The following is a 16,665-nucleotide window of genomic DNA, read 5'->3' on the forward strand; positions in this document are numbered from 1 at the left end:
CGATGCAGTCCTCGAGGAGGGGCAGCGGATAGGCATCCACAATGGTCACCTTGTTGAGCTGCCGATAGTCGGTGCATAATCGCCAGGAGCCGTCTGGTTTGGGGACCAAAAGGCAGGGCGAGCACCAAGAGCCCTGGCTCGGCCGGATGAGGCCGTGCTGGAGCAAGAAATCGACCTCCTTCCGTACGATGGCCTTCTTTTCTGGACTCATCCGATAGGGTTGAAGGCGAATGGGAGTGTAGTCCATCAACTCGACATCATGGCAAATGGCATCAGTCTGGGTCGGGACCTCCCCGAACAGATTGGAGAATTCATCAACCAACGACTGCACCTCTTCACGTTGGGCCATCTGCAAATGGGACAGTCCTTCCTCCACAGCATTCACAGAACTAGAATTATTGAAAATGAGATTAGTTGGGTCCCCAGAACAATCATCCCCTCTCTCACTGGAAATGGAAACATTGGTTAGTGCAATGGGCCTGGGGCCCTGGAACTTCTTCATCCGATTTACATATATGAGCATTACCTGGTTACGTTTGTCAGAGTGCCTCACTTTGTACGTGAGGTCCCCAGTCTTTTCTGTCACAATGTAGGGGCCTTCGTACTTGTGGGACATAGTGTTCCCTAGTCGAGGCTTTAATACCAGGACAGGGTCGCCAGGCTGAAATACCTGTAACTTAGATTTAGCATCGTTACGTTCTTTCATCTTTTCTTGGGCCTTGCCAAGATACTTTAATGCAGCCGCCTTGCAGTCCTTGAGTCTCTGGTGGTGTTGTGCAAAGAAAGCCGAACCTTCGGTTAACGTTACGTTCCCTAACAGATTCTCCTGTAACATTTGCAAGGGTCCACGAACTTTATGGCCAAAGACTAACTCAAAAGGAGAACAACCCAGTGAACTTTGTAATCCCTCTCTAGCTGCAAACAAAACATACGGTAAATTCTCATCCCAGAAGGTGTGGGAACTCTCGCACGATGTCTTCAACATCTGCTTCAGAGTTAGATGGAAACGTTCAATTACCCCCTGACTCTGTGGATGGTATGGGCTGGAAACCTTATGAGTTATTCCATGTTCCTTACAAAATTGCTCAAAAACATCAGACTTAAAATTAGTACCATTGTCAGTTTGCACGACCCGAGGCAGTCCAAAAGTGGAAAAAAATTGCAACATACGAGCAACAACAGTTTTTGCTCGGATGTTCCTTACAGCAAAAGCCTCTGGGTAACGAGTAGTGATACACATCATTGTGATTAGGTAAATATTACCAGACTTAGTTCTAGGTAATGGTCCACCACAGTCCATTACCACATGAGAAAATGGTTCCTCTGGCACGACAATAGGCCTTAGAGGAGCTTTAGGTGGAGTCTGGTTTGGTTTCCCAACCAGTTGACAAACAATACACGCATTACAAAATTTTGCCACATCGCTTTTCAGCTTGGGCCAGAAAAAATACTTTAAAATTTTGTGATACATAATATTTATACCTTGATGTCCCCCCATAGGATCATCATGAGCAGCTGCCAAAACTCTTTCTCTATAGCAGGTCGGCAACATAACCTGGTGGACTACCTCCCACTCATTTGACAAGGGAGCACTCTGTGGTCTCCATTTTCTCATCAAAATCCGATCATTGTAGTAGTACCCAGTTGCTGCGTCTACAATTTCCTCCATAGAGATGGCTGTCTCATGACAATCTGCAAGAGTGGGGTCAGCTTTCTGTAACTCACTCAAGGAGGCATCTAGGCCTTGGTCAGATGCCATTGGCCGAGGCTCAACAGTGTTCTCCTCCACCTCCCCACTACTCTCGGTAGATGGCGGTGGCAGGCTCTCCACAATGTCCTCGGCCACGTCATCGAGTCGGGCCATGAATGTGTCCGCGAGGTCCACTTGGTTTTCACCACTCGGAAAGCTCCTCGTGACCTCGGGATTTACCACCTTGGCAAGCACAGGGCTGCCCTTACATTTAAGTCCCATAGACCTGGTCACTGCGCACGCAGGGTACACAACATTATCCTCTGCGGCGGGTGGATCCAGGCAAACCTTAGGGGTAGGCAACATAATAGGCAGTCTGGAGTCCCCTACCTTATCCCCTGCTAAATCATTACCAACTATTACATCAACATTAGGGAAAGGTAGGTATGAAGTGACTCCGACTGTACAAACACCCTTGTGGAAATCAGATTCCAGGGTAACCTTATGGAGGGATACTGCTCGAGTATCACTAGTGACACCCTCGACCAGTACCACCTCTCCAGTGTCGAGAGTGTTGGCACCTTGCAACGCACTCTCTAAAATTAAAGTCTGGATGGCACCAGTGTCTCGGAAGATCACCACGTCCTTCCAGGAAGAACCCTCAGACAAAAGTAGTCTCCCTTTCGATAAGAATGGGGTAAGCAGGTCCAACCACTGTGGGTTGGAGGTCTTACTCCCTAACCCTTCTGAAGGCCTCAAGCCCTGTGTCACAACTAGAGCATTGGGTCTTTTTTCCGGGTACAGTTGCCAACAATGGCTAATATTGTGGTTTGAACGATTACAGTGACCACAAAAACGTCGGGGAGAAGAGACATTACTAACAGAATTAACCTTTGGTTCACCCTTAGGTGCCGTGGGGCTAGACACTTTAGGGTTAGTTATGTCTGAAACAGAAGGTGCATTAGTTAAAGGGTTAGAATGAGCTGGTCTGGACTGGCTGTGGGTATAAGTTTTGTTACTCTGTGGGGTACAATTATTTTTATTGGGCCTTTTGCCCGCCAATTGGTAGTTTTCTGCCAACTTGGCCAAATCCCCTATTTTAGAATTTACCTCTACCCTTCCTCTAATATACTGTGAAAACATTCTCTGGCATAATATCTATAAAATGCTCCATTAAAATTAAGTTCCTGAGAGCCTCGTATGTTTCGGCTTTCGCCGAGTGAATCCATCTATCAAACAATCGAATTTGATCATTCACAAATTCAGTGAGCGGTTGGTTGTGAGTAGGCCTAAGGTTGCGATAAACTTGGCGGTGAGCTTCAGGAGTAATTTCATATGCCCGCAAAATACATTCCCTGACTTTATCATATTCAAAACACTCGTCATCAGGCATGTTTATAAAAATATCTTGTGCTTTACCCCTAAGTCTTCCCTGTAGGATTTTCACCCACTCTTCCTTTGGCCAGTTCATGGACGTGGCCAATCTCTGAAAATGGTTGAAAAACCTTTCAGGGTCAGACTCGGAAAATTCAGGCAAATTATGCTTTTTCTCATAATGCCTGGGGTTTGAATCCCCGGCAGGTGGAGGTCCAGTGGCATTCGCTCTAATTCTAGCCTCCTCGGTTTTGAGTCTTTGCTCCTCTAATTTTATTCTTGCTAACTCTAGAGCTAATTCTCTATCCTTATGAGCTGCACTTTCTGCTTGGCTAGGCTGGCATAAAGGTGTATCACTTGCCAATAGTTCTTCATCAATACAATGTTGTAATATTTCATTCACCAAAGTCCACTTTTTATCCACGTCATTTAATTCTAGGCCAAATTCCTTGCCTAACAATACTAAATTAGACTTTTTAAGTTTCTTTATCTCTACCACTGAAGGCTCGCTTTCCAGTCTCTGCATTTCAGAAGACATCACTAATAATTTTAGCTCCCAGCCAAAGAAAAAATTAAAAAATAAAAATTGGAAAAAAAACAAAAATTTGCACGGCCCCTAACACAAGGCCACACTAACCTTAATCGTGAAGGGATCCAGCTGGGTGTCCAGTCAGTGCAAGAATGTCCTTAGCTAGATGAGCTGGACCCTAGGCTAGCACACAACCGTTCTGCGGAAACAAAAAATTTTAGTTTTGGCACTCAAGAATCTAATTTTTTACACTTATAATGCTCCTCCCGGACTGGCCAACCACTTGTTATAAATAATGGTGTATTGGCTTCTATGGGGTACTGGTACTATTAAGGGGTAAGGGTAGTTAGAAGACAAGAGTATCAAATATGGGAGAGCTAAAAGGCCCGGCCCCCAAAATAAACTATCCACAGTAGTAATAACTTGCTACTAGACCATATATGTTAGTCTAAGGGTTGATCAATGCGCTCCCACACAGGAAGAAGGGATACTCTGTAATTCATGTACTTATTTATTAACCCCTTAACAACCCCCCATATACACTCACACCAATAACAATAATAATAATAACTTTACCACACTATCTTACGTTAAAAGCCTTGGTCCACATAGGCAGGATACAAGGTTTACACTAATAACAAGCTAGGGTAAAGTACTACTGGATAAGCACTGAAGCTGGATGCAGCTTAGGGTAGAGACACCACGTGGTACCCTAATACAAACACAACACTTAGGGGTACCCAAAACACTGGCAAATACTATCCCCAGGTCTCACCAATCGTTACTACCAGAGAAGGTACACTTAGAAATCATACAATACTTAACTTAATGGTACAGGAACTTAAGGTAAGGGAAATAAGTAAGAGAAGGGAGGAGATTAGGGGTGCAGCCACAGAGTAGGTCTCGTCCGCACGAACGCCAGCCAGAGAAGGACCTCCTAGCGACCAGCTAGGCCTCCCATGTCGTGGTGCCGGAAGGAGCCTAATTGATCGTGCAGCTAAGCACATTAAAGATCTTCCCCTATGCAATGTATTGTTACTTTGCAAATGATTAGAAAGTATTAGTAAGCAAAGTTGGTGCCTATGTTATTATTTAATAATCAACCCCCAGCTCAGTCTTTAAATGCTCTTTGAGAAACAATAATAGTCTTATGTCTGGCAGGGAAGATACAAACAATTGCCGCTCGAGATGCACTCAACTGTACTACCAGAAAGTTTAATAGCTCAATTTTGACCTCTGGTTTCCACTGGAGAACCCAGGGTCGTAACAGTACTCAACACATTTTATTCTTTTTACCCATTATTTTTAAGCTTTAGTCATTAGTGTTTTTTCCTGCCCGAAACGCTTTGCGTAATAGTGGCTTTAGGCATTGTATGTACTAGCTCTATCTATAAAGCCAACAAACTTTGTAAAATCTCTTTATGTATGTACCTTTACCTAAATAAAAATTATTATTATTATTATTATTATTATAGTTCATGTGAACATTACTGTTAGTAAGTTTTTAGTAACTACAGTAGTTAGTATATTTTAAGACTAATTTATTAGAATACAATAGTATTGTATTAGTGTTGGAAATTTCCAACAACTTTGCCATCATATCTGTTATTTACGATATTACTTTGTATTCTTAATATTATTCTTATTACAGTTTCTGATCACTATAGTTTCCTGGCGTTGATTTAACTTTGCACCTGTCCTACAAGATGTAGCCGAAGTTCTCAGTGTACTGCTGCTCTCAGATGCTCATTGGCAATCCAAGGTTAAACTCAACGGCTACTTAAGGCAGATGCCTTGGCTTCTATTCAGCTCTATCATCCATCTGGAGGCCAACATGAGATGGAGACCAAGGGTAATGTTTCCCGCTCACATCCTTAGTAATTTGTTGTATTTGTATCGCACTTCGGACACAAGCATGTTACAGATATGACTTAAAGAACTGCTTTCTTATATTTCGTTTATTGTTTATTTATATATCGTTTTGATATTATATATATATGTTTTATGGTATATGTATTGATTATATATTGTTATGATTTATTGTGTATTGTATTATAACTGACTATATTTGTTTTGAGCTATCCTTGCTGATTTACATTGGGCTATCTTATCCCGCCTAACAAAGGTATTTCGCTTCCTTTCGCTGAAAGTTTTATTAGAATTGTTAGCTCCTTTACATTGCTACAGTATAGTTATTATAAACTCTTATTCTCACTCCTCCCCTGCCAGTGTTTTCTCCGTGCCAGAGATTCTACTTGGGGTTTCATCCAGGATGTTTAATAAAGGAATCTTTTTAAATCCTGCATCCGGGCACCCACCCCCTCCCTCTTATGCCTATCTCCTGCAATACCCTTATTGGCTAGGTCTCCTCCGTATTAATTCAGCTAGGGTTTACCCTCTCGACTGAGTTCTTGCCTGTCACGTTACCACTGCATGCCCGCTTCTGCCCACCCTTACTGCCTTATTACTTTCAGCCGGGGGAGGTGATCTATGCGGCAAAAGGTCGACACACGCTCTGACTGGACCAGGTATCGTTTACACTGTCAGGAATCGACATTATCTTCGGATCCTACAAGCACAGCGCAGGACGCACGCCTACCCTAGCCTAGCGAGCGGCACAGCCAGCAAGTACTGCCAGGCCCATGCCCCAGTGACCAGGCAAGACTTCTCCAGGATGCTTCTCTCCGCCCTCGCAGCGCTAGGCTCGCCTCCACCTGATTACGCCCCTCACTCCCTTGAATTGGCAAGGCCACTCAGCTGTCTCTTGACGGGCTTGCCCCATCCGCGATAATTGCGGTCGCCAGATGGAGGAGTGATGCTTTTGCTTCCTACGTCAGGCATGACGTCGTTGCTCTGCCATCTTGAGGCTTCCCCTGCGGCCAGTGGGCACTCGCCCTCTCGGGAGTGGGGGGGGGGGTAGGGGGGGGGTCCGGCCTGCTGGCCTGCGGAGTGGGGGGTGCAGTGTCGGTCACCCAAGTGTTCCACTGTCCGCAGCTAATACTTTGCCTTTACAGCCAGTCTAAGTGCTAGTAAGCCCTACCTTTAGTCAGAAAATCCTTATCTCCTTATTCCTTGGTGGCACAACCTCACGCCCTGGGGTTAAATTTCTCCTACATTGTCATATCAGGCTTTTTCCCAATCTGTAGGTAAATTTCTGCATGCCTCATTAATTTTCGTTTAATTCAGCTAGGATTTACCATTATGTCTTTCGGGCCACTTGGTCGGGCTTCATTAAGTGTTATGTGGTTTAATCACTTTATATTCACTCTTTGTGTCCTGCCTGTTATACAATTAGGTTATGCATTTGTACACTTGCCTTACTTCTAAACAATAAGCTATTACGTTTCTGCAGATTTCGATTTACCGTGTTACTAGGCTATAAGCATACTCTTATTTTACTACGGGTGTACATTTTAAGTTGATTTGATGTACTCAGAGTTAGACACGGACATGTTATACATTTGTTAAGTTTTACTTATAGTCGCCTCATTTACATGTTCTGCAGAAATTATTTTACTTGTACTTCTACTACGTAATAAATAAGCCCCCATTCTGTTGGTGTCTTTTTTTCCCTGATCAGAAAACTAAGATACTTAAAACTTATGAAGATACCTAAGTAGTTCACTTAGGTCTCGTTAGATGTCACTAGGCTTTTAGTTTGGCCAATCAGAGAGAAGGTAACATTTTTAATCTTACAGCTGTAGCCAATGATGACGCTGCCATATCGGAGCTTATCCGTGACCACTTGCCACATATTTACCTCGAATTTTCTTATAAAATTAGTATATTTCGAAGTAAAACAATGTTTTTTTTTCAACTTGAACATTCAGCACCGACATTGTAGTATACAAATATGTTACATTTTTTGTTTATCTACGTAATTCTAAGAGTTAGTTTTGTTCATTTATTATGCACCCCATACCCATCGTGTGGGCGGTAGTGGAAAGGGTTACAGAGGCACATAATGGGCTCAGGGACTGAACCCCACAATTCATTTAGCTAAGCAATTCATTTAGCTTTGGGGGTAGACGGTAAGCCGAGCGGACAGCACGCTGGACTTGTGATCCTGTGGTCTTGGGTTCGATCCCAGGCGCCGGCGAGAAACAATGGGCAGAGTTTCTTTCACCCTATGCCCCTGTTACCTAGCAGTAAAATAGGTATCTGGGTGTTAGTCAGCTGTCACGGGCTGCTTCCTGGGGGTGGAGGCCTGGTCGAGGACAGGGCCGCGGGGACACTAAAAAAAGCCCCGAAATCATCTCAAGATAACCTCTCAAGAAGCAAGTTACAATCTTGATGAGCTAGTTTCACAATTCAATATAAGTCGTCACATCAACAATGGGTTCGAGATCGACCACAAGTACAATTTCTAAATTAAGCAACTGACATATGTGGAGAGCTAGTGTTGGCTGAGAACTGGAAATGCTCCACTTCGGGACCCAGTTACTCTGTGTGTAATTCTAAGAGATAGTGTATAACTCCCCTTTCCGCTCCCAAGACTTGAGAAGCGATGGTATCTATTTACGTATTTATAAATAAAATAAATAATAAATAAATAAATTTTTATTCAGGTAAGGTACATACATACAAGGTAAGATACAAACGTTGATGGATTTATAGATAGAGCTAGTACATACAATGTCTAAAGCCACTATTACACAAAGTGTTTCGGGCAGGAAAAATACTAAGACTAAAACTTAATACTAATTGAGATTAAAGTATAAATTGTGTTGAGAAAAAATAAGAAAAGAATGGAAAAAGGGGGGGCGGAACATGGCAGAAAAAAAGCAAAAATACAATTTGGTCAACAAAACAGCATTGTTTAAAATAGAAGACATGGGTTGACATTTTGAGGGTGAGGTAGGTTACATTGAGTTAATTAGGTAGTACTTAGCTTTTATCTTAAACTGGTTGGGAGAGGTACAGTCTTTAACATAATTGGGAAGGTCATTCCACATTCGAGGTTCCTTGATTTGTAAAGCATTTCTAGTTTGACTAAGTCGTACTCTTGGAATATCAAAAAGGCATTTGTTTCTGGTGTGGTGTTCATGGGATCTGTTACAACCTTCTAGGAAGTTTTTAAGATCAGGATTGACATTACAGTTCAGCGTTTTATATATATATAAAATACACATGAGAGGATGTGCAGGGACTTAATATCTAACATATTCAGAGATTTGAGTAAGGGTACCGAGTAATGTCTGAGGCCAGAGGGAGATATTGTCCTAATAGCAGCTTTGTGTTGAGTAATTAGAGAACGTAAATGATTTAGGGTAGTAGAACCTCAAGCACATATACCATAGTTGAGATAAGGATAGATGAGAGAATAATAGAGTGTCACCAGGGCAGGGCGAGGTACATAATATCTGATCTTAGAAAGAATGCCAACAGTTTTCGAAACTTTTATATATATATATATTTAGAATGTGTCCCTGGAAATTCAGCTTGTGAACAATGAGAACGCCAAGGAATTTGCGATCTACTTTGTTTCAAATTTGGGTACTGTTAATCCTGAGATTTATTTGATTTGAGGATTTATTGCCAAACAAAATATAGAAAGTTTTGCCAATATTGAGGGTGAGTTTGTTGGCAGTTAGCCAGTGATGGACTTTATTTAGCTCAGTATTCACTGTGACATTTAGAGCAAGGGGGTCAGGACTGGAGTAAATGAAGGTCGTATCGTCAGCAAATAGAATTGGTTACCTATTGGTTATTTACCTAAATTTACCCAAGGGCCACTAACTATCTAGTTAGTGGCTTTGTCTGTGTCTCAAAATGCAAATTATTACTTACAGTGTACCTGAGAGTACTTGTAAGCAATCTACCGCATTTTTCTTTTTTTTTGTTCATTTTGTGTTTGTCTTGTATAGTCTTGTTTATATTTTAATTTTTCCCCCCTTTTATATCAAAATTTTGTTTTGTAATTGCCATTCTTGCCTTGTTTTCCTACAACCAGCCTTCTCATGCAAACAAGTATAGACCCAGAACTGAACCTCTTATCCACTATCTATGACAATCATCACTTTAATGATCAAAATTGCAGATATTTTACAGCTCATGACGTAAACAATGTATTAACACATAATCACAATATCTTTGTAATTAACTTGAATGTAAGATCACTTAGTAAACACTTCGATGATGTTAGTGCCTTGATTGTTTGGCTTCCGCTCTCAAAAGAGTACCAACGATGCAATTATTAGTCTCCTTGATATAATTTACTCAGCCCTTGACAAAAATGAGTTTCCGATTGGACTCTTCATTGACCTGAGAAAGGCCTTTGATACTGTTAATCACGATTATCTCTTATGTAAACTCCATCATTATGGAATCCGAGGCCATGCACTGGACTATATCCAATCCTATCTTAGTGATAGACACTAATGTGTAGCCATCAATAATATAACCTCTCCCATTCTACCAATAACCGTTGGAGTGCCACAGGGCAGCATCTTGGGACCTCTTCTATTTCTTATATACATCAATGATCTGCCTAATGTCTCTAACATTCTGAAACCTATTTTGTTTGCTGATGATACTACCCTCATCTACTCCAACCCCAACCCACATACATTAAATGATGTTGTTAATAATGAACTAAAAAAAGTCCACTTATGGATGTCAACCAACAAACTAACACTTAACATAGAAAAGACCTACTACATCCTATTTGGAAGCAAATCTACAAATGCAATTCAGCTTCAGATAGACAATGTAAACATTAGCAATAAAAATGATGGAAAGTTTCTTGGCCTATTCCTAGACAAGAGACTCAACTTCAGTACCCACAAACAACACATAACTAAAAAAGTCTCTAAAACAGATGGTATACTCTCCAAAATCAGATATTATGTACCTAACTCTGCTCTCATCTCTCTATATTATGCACTAATCTATCCCTATCTCAACTATGGTATCTGTGCATGGGGTTCAACCACTGCAAACCACCTCAAGTCCATCATCACCCAGCAAAAATCTGCTATCAGAATAATATCAAATTCTGCTTTCAGACAACACTCAGCCCCCTTGTTTAACTCCCTAAACATGCTAAACATAATCTCACTCCATAAATTCTCTTGTGTCAACTACATTTACAAAACCCTGTTCTTAAATGCAAATTCTGCTCTGAAACTCTTCCTGGACAGATGTAATAGGACCCATTATCACCACACCAGAAATAAATATCTCTTTGATATCCCCAGAGTTAAACTTAATCTGTGTAAACACTCTATGCAAATAAAGGGACCCAGTTTATGGAACTCACTCCCTATTGAATTGAAAAGCTGTCCAACTTTTACATCATTCAAACTCAATACTAAAAAGTACCTAATTTCATCTTCATAGTTTTTCACCTTTTGCCTTAAAATTGCACTGTATCTATTGCTACCCAATCTCCCAACCTTAATGTTCCCAATTTGAACATCTTTACCATTGTGATCATTGCTGTCTTCTTATATGTGCTGCCAATCTGCTGTATGGTGTTTATTAATTTTATTTATCTGTATCTATTGCTACCCAGTCTCCCAATCTTTATGTACCCAATCTGAACATCTTTACCATTGTGATCATTGCTGTCTTATATGTGCTGTCAATCTGCTGTATGGTGTCTATTAATCTTGTTTAAATTACTAATCAAGCTGTCAATGAAATCAATCAGAGCTTTAATTTAACAATGTGCTTTAATATACTTACTAAGCTCTCTCATCTCATTTTTCTCTTGCAATGTATCTTTATCATTTATCAATTCTGATAGAAATTACCTACTTAAAATTATCTGTTAGATTAAGGACCTGCCCGAAACGTTGCGCGTACTAGTGGCTTTACAAGAGTGTAAATACTGTACTATCCAATGTATTCTCACAAACCCTATGTACCTTCTTGTATATATATAAATAAAATAAAAATAAAATAAAATAAAATAAAATAGACTGAAACTATTGACAACAAATTCTCTTTTATTATACTTATTGAAACGTGGTTAAAAGAGGATACTACTCAACTCTTTAACATGCCAAACTACTCAGCAATTCACAACTGTCGGCCAATTCCGAGAGGTGGTGGTACTGCTCTTTACTATCACCAAGAACTAACATGCTTAAAGGTAATTAGAACTAGAGACTGCTGCGGGGAGTATATCTTCGCCAGTTTCGGAGTCAAGGGTGCTGAGTCTGTCCTGACTGTGGGTGCAGTCTATATAATTCCTAACACTGATGTGTTCGAATTCAACTCTAATCTTAGAAATCTAATACTAGATAACAGACTGAACAAAAACCATCTAATTATCGCAGGGGACTTTAATATTGACCTCTGCGAGCCTGAACACCCTACTGCTGTTAGCTTCCTCAACTGTATGAATTCCTACTTCCTCATACCCTTAATGCTACAACTTTCTAGCTGGTGTACGTGTTCCAGTATACCAGGAGTACCTAGTGTACGTGTTCCAGTATACCAGGAGTACCTAGTGTACGTGATCCAGTATACCAGGAGTACCTAGTGTACGTGTTCCAGTATACCAGGAGTACCTAGTGTACGTGATCCAGTATACCAGGAGTACCTAGTGTACGTGTTCCAGTATACCAGGAGTACCTAGTGTACGTGTTCCAGTATACCAGGAGTACCTAGTGTACGTGATCCAGTATACCAGGAGTACCTAGTGTACGTGTTCCAGTATACCAGAGAGGATCCTGGTGTACGTGCTCCAGTGTACCAGGAAAAGCTAGTGTACGTGCTCCATTGTACCAGAGAGTAGCTAGTGTACGTGCTCCATTGTACCAGAGAGTAGCTAGTGTACGTGATCCAGTATACCAGGAGTACCTAGTGTACGTGATCCAGTATACCAGGAGTACCTAGTGTACGTGTTCCAGTATACCAGGAGTACCTAGTGTACGTGATCCAGTATACCAGGAGTACCTAGTGTACGTGTTCCAGTATACCAGGAGTACCTAGTGTACGTGTTCCAGTATACCAGGAGTACCTAGTGTACGTGATCCAGTATACCAGGAGTACCTAGTGTACGTGTTCCAGTATACCAGGAGTACCTAGTGTACGTGTTCCAGTATACCAGGAGTACCTAGTGTACGTGATCCAGTATACCAGGAGTACCTAGTGTACGTGTTCCAGTATACCAGAGAGGATCCTGGTGTACGTGCTCCAGTGTACCAGGAAAAGCTAGTGTACGTGCTCCATTGTACCAGAGAGTAGCTAGTGTACGTGCTCCAGTGTACCAGAGAGTAGCTGGTGTACGTGCTCCAGTGTACCAGGAGTAGCTAGTGTACGTGCTCCAGTGTACCAGTGAGTAGCTAGTGTACGTGCTCCAGTGTACCAGGAGTAGCTAGTGTACGTGCTCCAGTGTACCAGTGAGTAGCTAGTGTACGTGCGCCAGTGTACCAGAGAGTAGCTGGTGTACGTGCTCCAGTGTACCAGGAGTAGCTAGTGTACGTGCTCCAGTGTACCAGAGAGTAGGTAGTGTACGTGCTCCAGTGTACCAGAGAGTAGCTGGTGTACGTGCTCCAGTGTACCAGAGAGTAGCTGGTGTACGTGCTCCAGTGTACCAGAGAGTAGCTGGTGTACGTACTCCAGTGTACCAGGAGTAGCTAGTGTACGTACTCCAGTGTACCAGAGAGTAGCTGGTGTACGTGCTCCAGTGTACCAGAGAGTAGCTGGTGTACGTGCTCCAGTGTAAAAGGAGTAGCTAGTGTACGTGCTCCAGTGTACCAGAGAGTAGCTAGTGTACGTGCTCCAGTGTACCAGAGAGTAGCTAGTGTACGTGCTCCAGTGTACCTGGAGTAGCTAGTGTACGTACTCCAGTGTACCAGAAGTAGCTAGTGTACGTACTCCAGTGTACCAGAGAGTAGCTAGTGTACGTGCTCCAGTGTACCAGAGAGTAGCTGGTGTACGTACTCCAGTGTACCAGGAGTAGCTAGTGTACGTGCTCCAGTGTACCAGAGAGTAGCTAGTGTACGTGCTCCAGTGTACCAGAGAGTAGCTAGTGTACGTGCTCCAGTGTACCAGAGAGTTGCTGGTGTACGTGCTCCAGTGTACCAGAGAGTAGCTGGTGTACGTGCTCCAGTGTACCAGAGAGTAGGTAGTGTACGTGCTCCAGTTTACCAGAGAGTAGCTGGTGTACGTGCTCCAGTGTACCAGGAGTAGCTAGTGTACGTGCTCCAGTGTGTCAGGAGTAGCTAGTGTACGTGCTCCAGTGTACCAGGAGTAGCTAGTGTACGTGCTCCAGTGTACCAGGAGTAGCTAGTGTACGTGCTCCAGTGTGTCAGGAGTAGCTAGTGTACGTGCTCCAATGTATCAGGAGTAGCTAGTGTACGTGCTCCAGTTTGTCAGGAGTAGCTAGTGTACGTGCTCCAGTGTATCAGGAGGAGCTAGTGTACGTGCTCCAGTTTGTCAGGAGTAGCTAGTGTACGTGCTCCAGTGTATCAGGAGGAGCTAGTGTACGTGCTCCAGTGTACCAGAAGAGTAGCTAGTGTACGTGCTCCAGTGTACCAGAGAGTAGGTAGTGTACGTGCTCCAGTGTACCAGAGAGTAGGTGGTGTACGTGCTCCAGTGTACCAGGAGTAGCTAGTGTACGTGCTCCAGTGTGTCAGGAGTAGCTAGTGTACGTGCTCCAGTGTACCAGGAGTAGCTAGTGTACGTGCTCCAGTGTACCAGGAGTAGCTAGTGTACGTTCTCCAGTGTGTCAGGAGTAGCTAGTGTACGTGCTCCAGTGTATCAGGAGTAGCTAGTGTACGTGCTCCAGTTTGTCAGGAGTAGCTAGTGTACGTGCTCCAGTGTATCAGGAGGAGCTAGTGTACGTGCTCCAGTGTACCAGAGAGTAGCTAGTGTACGTGCTCCAGTGTACCAGAGAGTAGCTAGTGTACGTGCTCCAGTGTACCAGAGAGCTGCTAGTGCAGACGTCATATTACTAGGAAGCCGCAAATGTTCATGCTCCGGAGTGCTTTTTTAAGTTGCTAGTACGCATGCTCCAGAACCCCAGGCAGTTGCTAGTGCGCATGCGTCACACTTCCAGGGAGTTGAACACATGGGAGAGCCAGTCTTGGCCACTAGCACGCAGGGCACGCACCGTCTCCGATCCACTCTCATAACTCCTCGTCATGTGACACTTCACCTGCAGAAACCTTCAAGGTAAAGTAAGTCATTCATTAAACTTTACCACTGCAATCTGTCATGATATATTGCATGATTCTGCCAATAACTGCATAAGCAGGTCTTTTGCCTTGTTTTGTTTTTGACCTTCTGCATAATATTAATACGTATATATATATATATATATATACATATATATATATGTATATATATATATATATATATATATATATATATATATTGTATATATATATATATATATATATATATATATATATATATATATATATATATATATATATATATATATATATATATATATATGTCGTACCTAATAGCCAGAACGCACTTCTCAGCCTACTATTCAAGGCCCGATTTGCCTAATAAGCCAAGTTTTCATGAATTAATGTTTTTTCGTCTACCTAACCTACCTAACCTAACCTAACCTAGCTTTTTTTGGCTACCTAACCTAACCTTACCTATAAATATAGGTTAGGTTTGGTTAGGTAGGGTTGGTTAGGTTCGGTCATATATCTACGTTAATTTTAACTCCAGAGAGTAGGTGGTGTACGTGCTCCAGTGTACCAGGAATAGCTAGTGTACGTGCTCCAGTGTGTCAGGAGTAGCTAGTGTACGTGCTCCAGTGTACCAGGAGTAGCTAGTGTACGTGCTCCAGTGTACCAGGAGTAGCTAGTGTACGTTCTCCAGTGTGTCAGGAGTAGCTAGTGTACGTGCTCCAGTGTATCAGGAGTAGCTAGTGTACGTGCTCCAGTTTGTCAGGAGTAGCTAGTGTACGTGCTCCAGTGTATCAGGAGGAGCTAGTGTACGTGCTCCAGTGTACCAGAGAGTAGCTAGTGTACGTGCTCCAGTGTACCAGAGAGTAGCTAGTGTACGTGCTCCAGTGTACCAGAGAGCTGCTAGTGCAGACGTCATATTACTAGGAAGCCGCAAATGTTCATGCTCCGGAGTGCTTTTTTAAGTTGCTAGTACGCATGCTCCAGAACCCCAGGCAGTTGCTAGTGCGCATGCGTCACACTTCCAGGGAGTTGAACACATGGGAGAGCCAGTCTTGGCCACTAGCACGCAGGGCACGCACCGTCTCCGATCCACTCTCATAACTCCTCGTCATGTGACACTTCACCTGCAGAAACCTTCAAGGTAAAGTAAGTCATTCATTAAACTTTACCACTGCAATCTGTCATGTATATTGCATGATTCTGCCAATAACTGCATAAGCAGGTCTTTTGCCTTGTTTTGTTTTTGACCTTCTGCATAATATTAATACGTATTTGTATATATATATATATATATATATATATATATATATATATATGTCGTACCTAGTAGCCAGAACGCACTTCTCAGCCTACTATGCAAGGCCAGATTTGCCTAATAAGCCAAGTTTTCAGGAATTAATTGTTTTTCGACTACCTAACCTACCTAACCTAACCTAACCTAACTTTTTCGGCTACCTAACCTAACCTATCCTATAAAGATAGGTTAGGTTAGGTTAGGTAGGGTTGGTTAGGTTCAGTCATATATCTACGTTAATTTTAACTCCAATAAAAAAAAATGACTTCATACATAATGAAATGGGTAGCTTTATCATTTCATAAGAAAAAAAATAGAGAAAATATATTAATTCAGAAAAATTTGGCTTATTAGGCAAATCAGGCCTTGCATAATGGGCTGAGAAGTGCGTTCTGGCTACTAGGTACGACATATATATATATATATATATATATATATATATATATATATATATATATATATATATATATATATATATATATAGATATAGGCGTTTGTGAGGGTACCACCTCTGGTGCCAATGTGGGGACCCATAGCCTCGGAGAAGAAAATAAAAAGTATTCAGAGGAGACCTTATGGTTTCTCACTGAACACTAATATTATTCTACCACCCCATTCTTTGTATGTACACATATATATTTGCTTTATTTGAACTTTGTTACAAAAAAGG

This window comes from Procambarus clarkii, chromosome 11, assembly GCF_040958095.1.
Source record: "Procambarus clarkii isolate CNS0578487 chromosome 11, FALCON_Pclarkii_2.0, whole genome shotgun sequence".
Classification (NCBI taxonomy): Eukaryota; Metazoa; Arthropoda; class Malacostraca; order Decapoda; family Cambaridae; genus Procambarus; species Procambarus clarkii.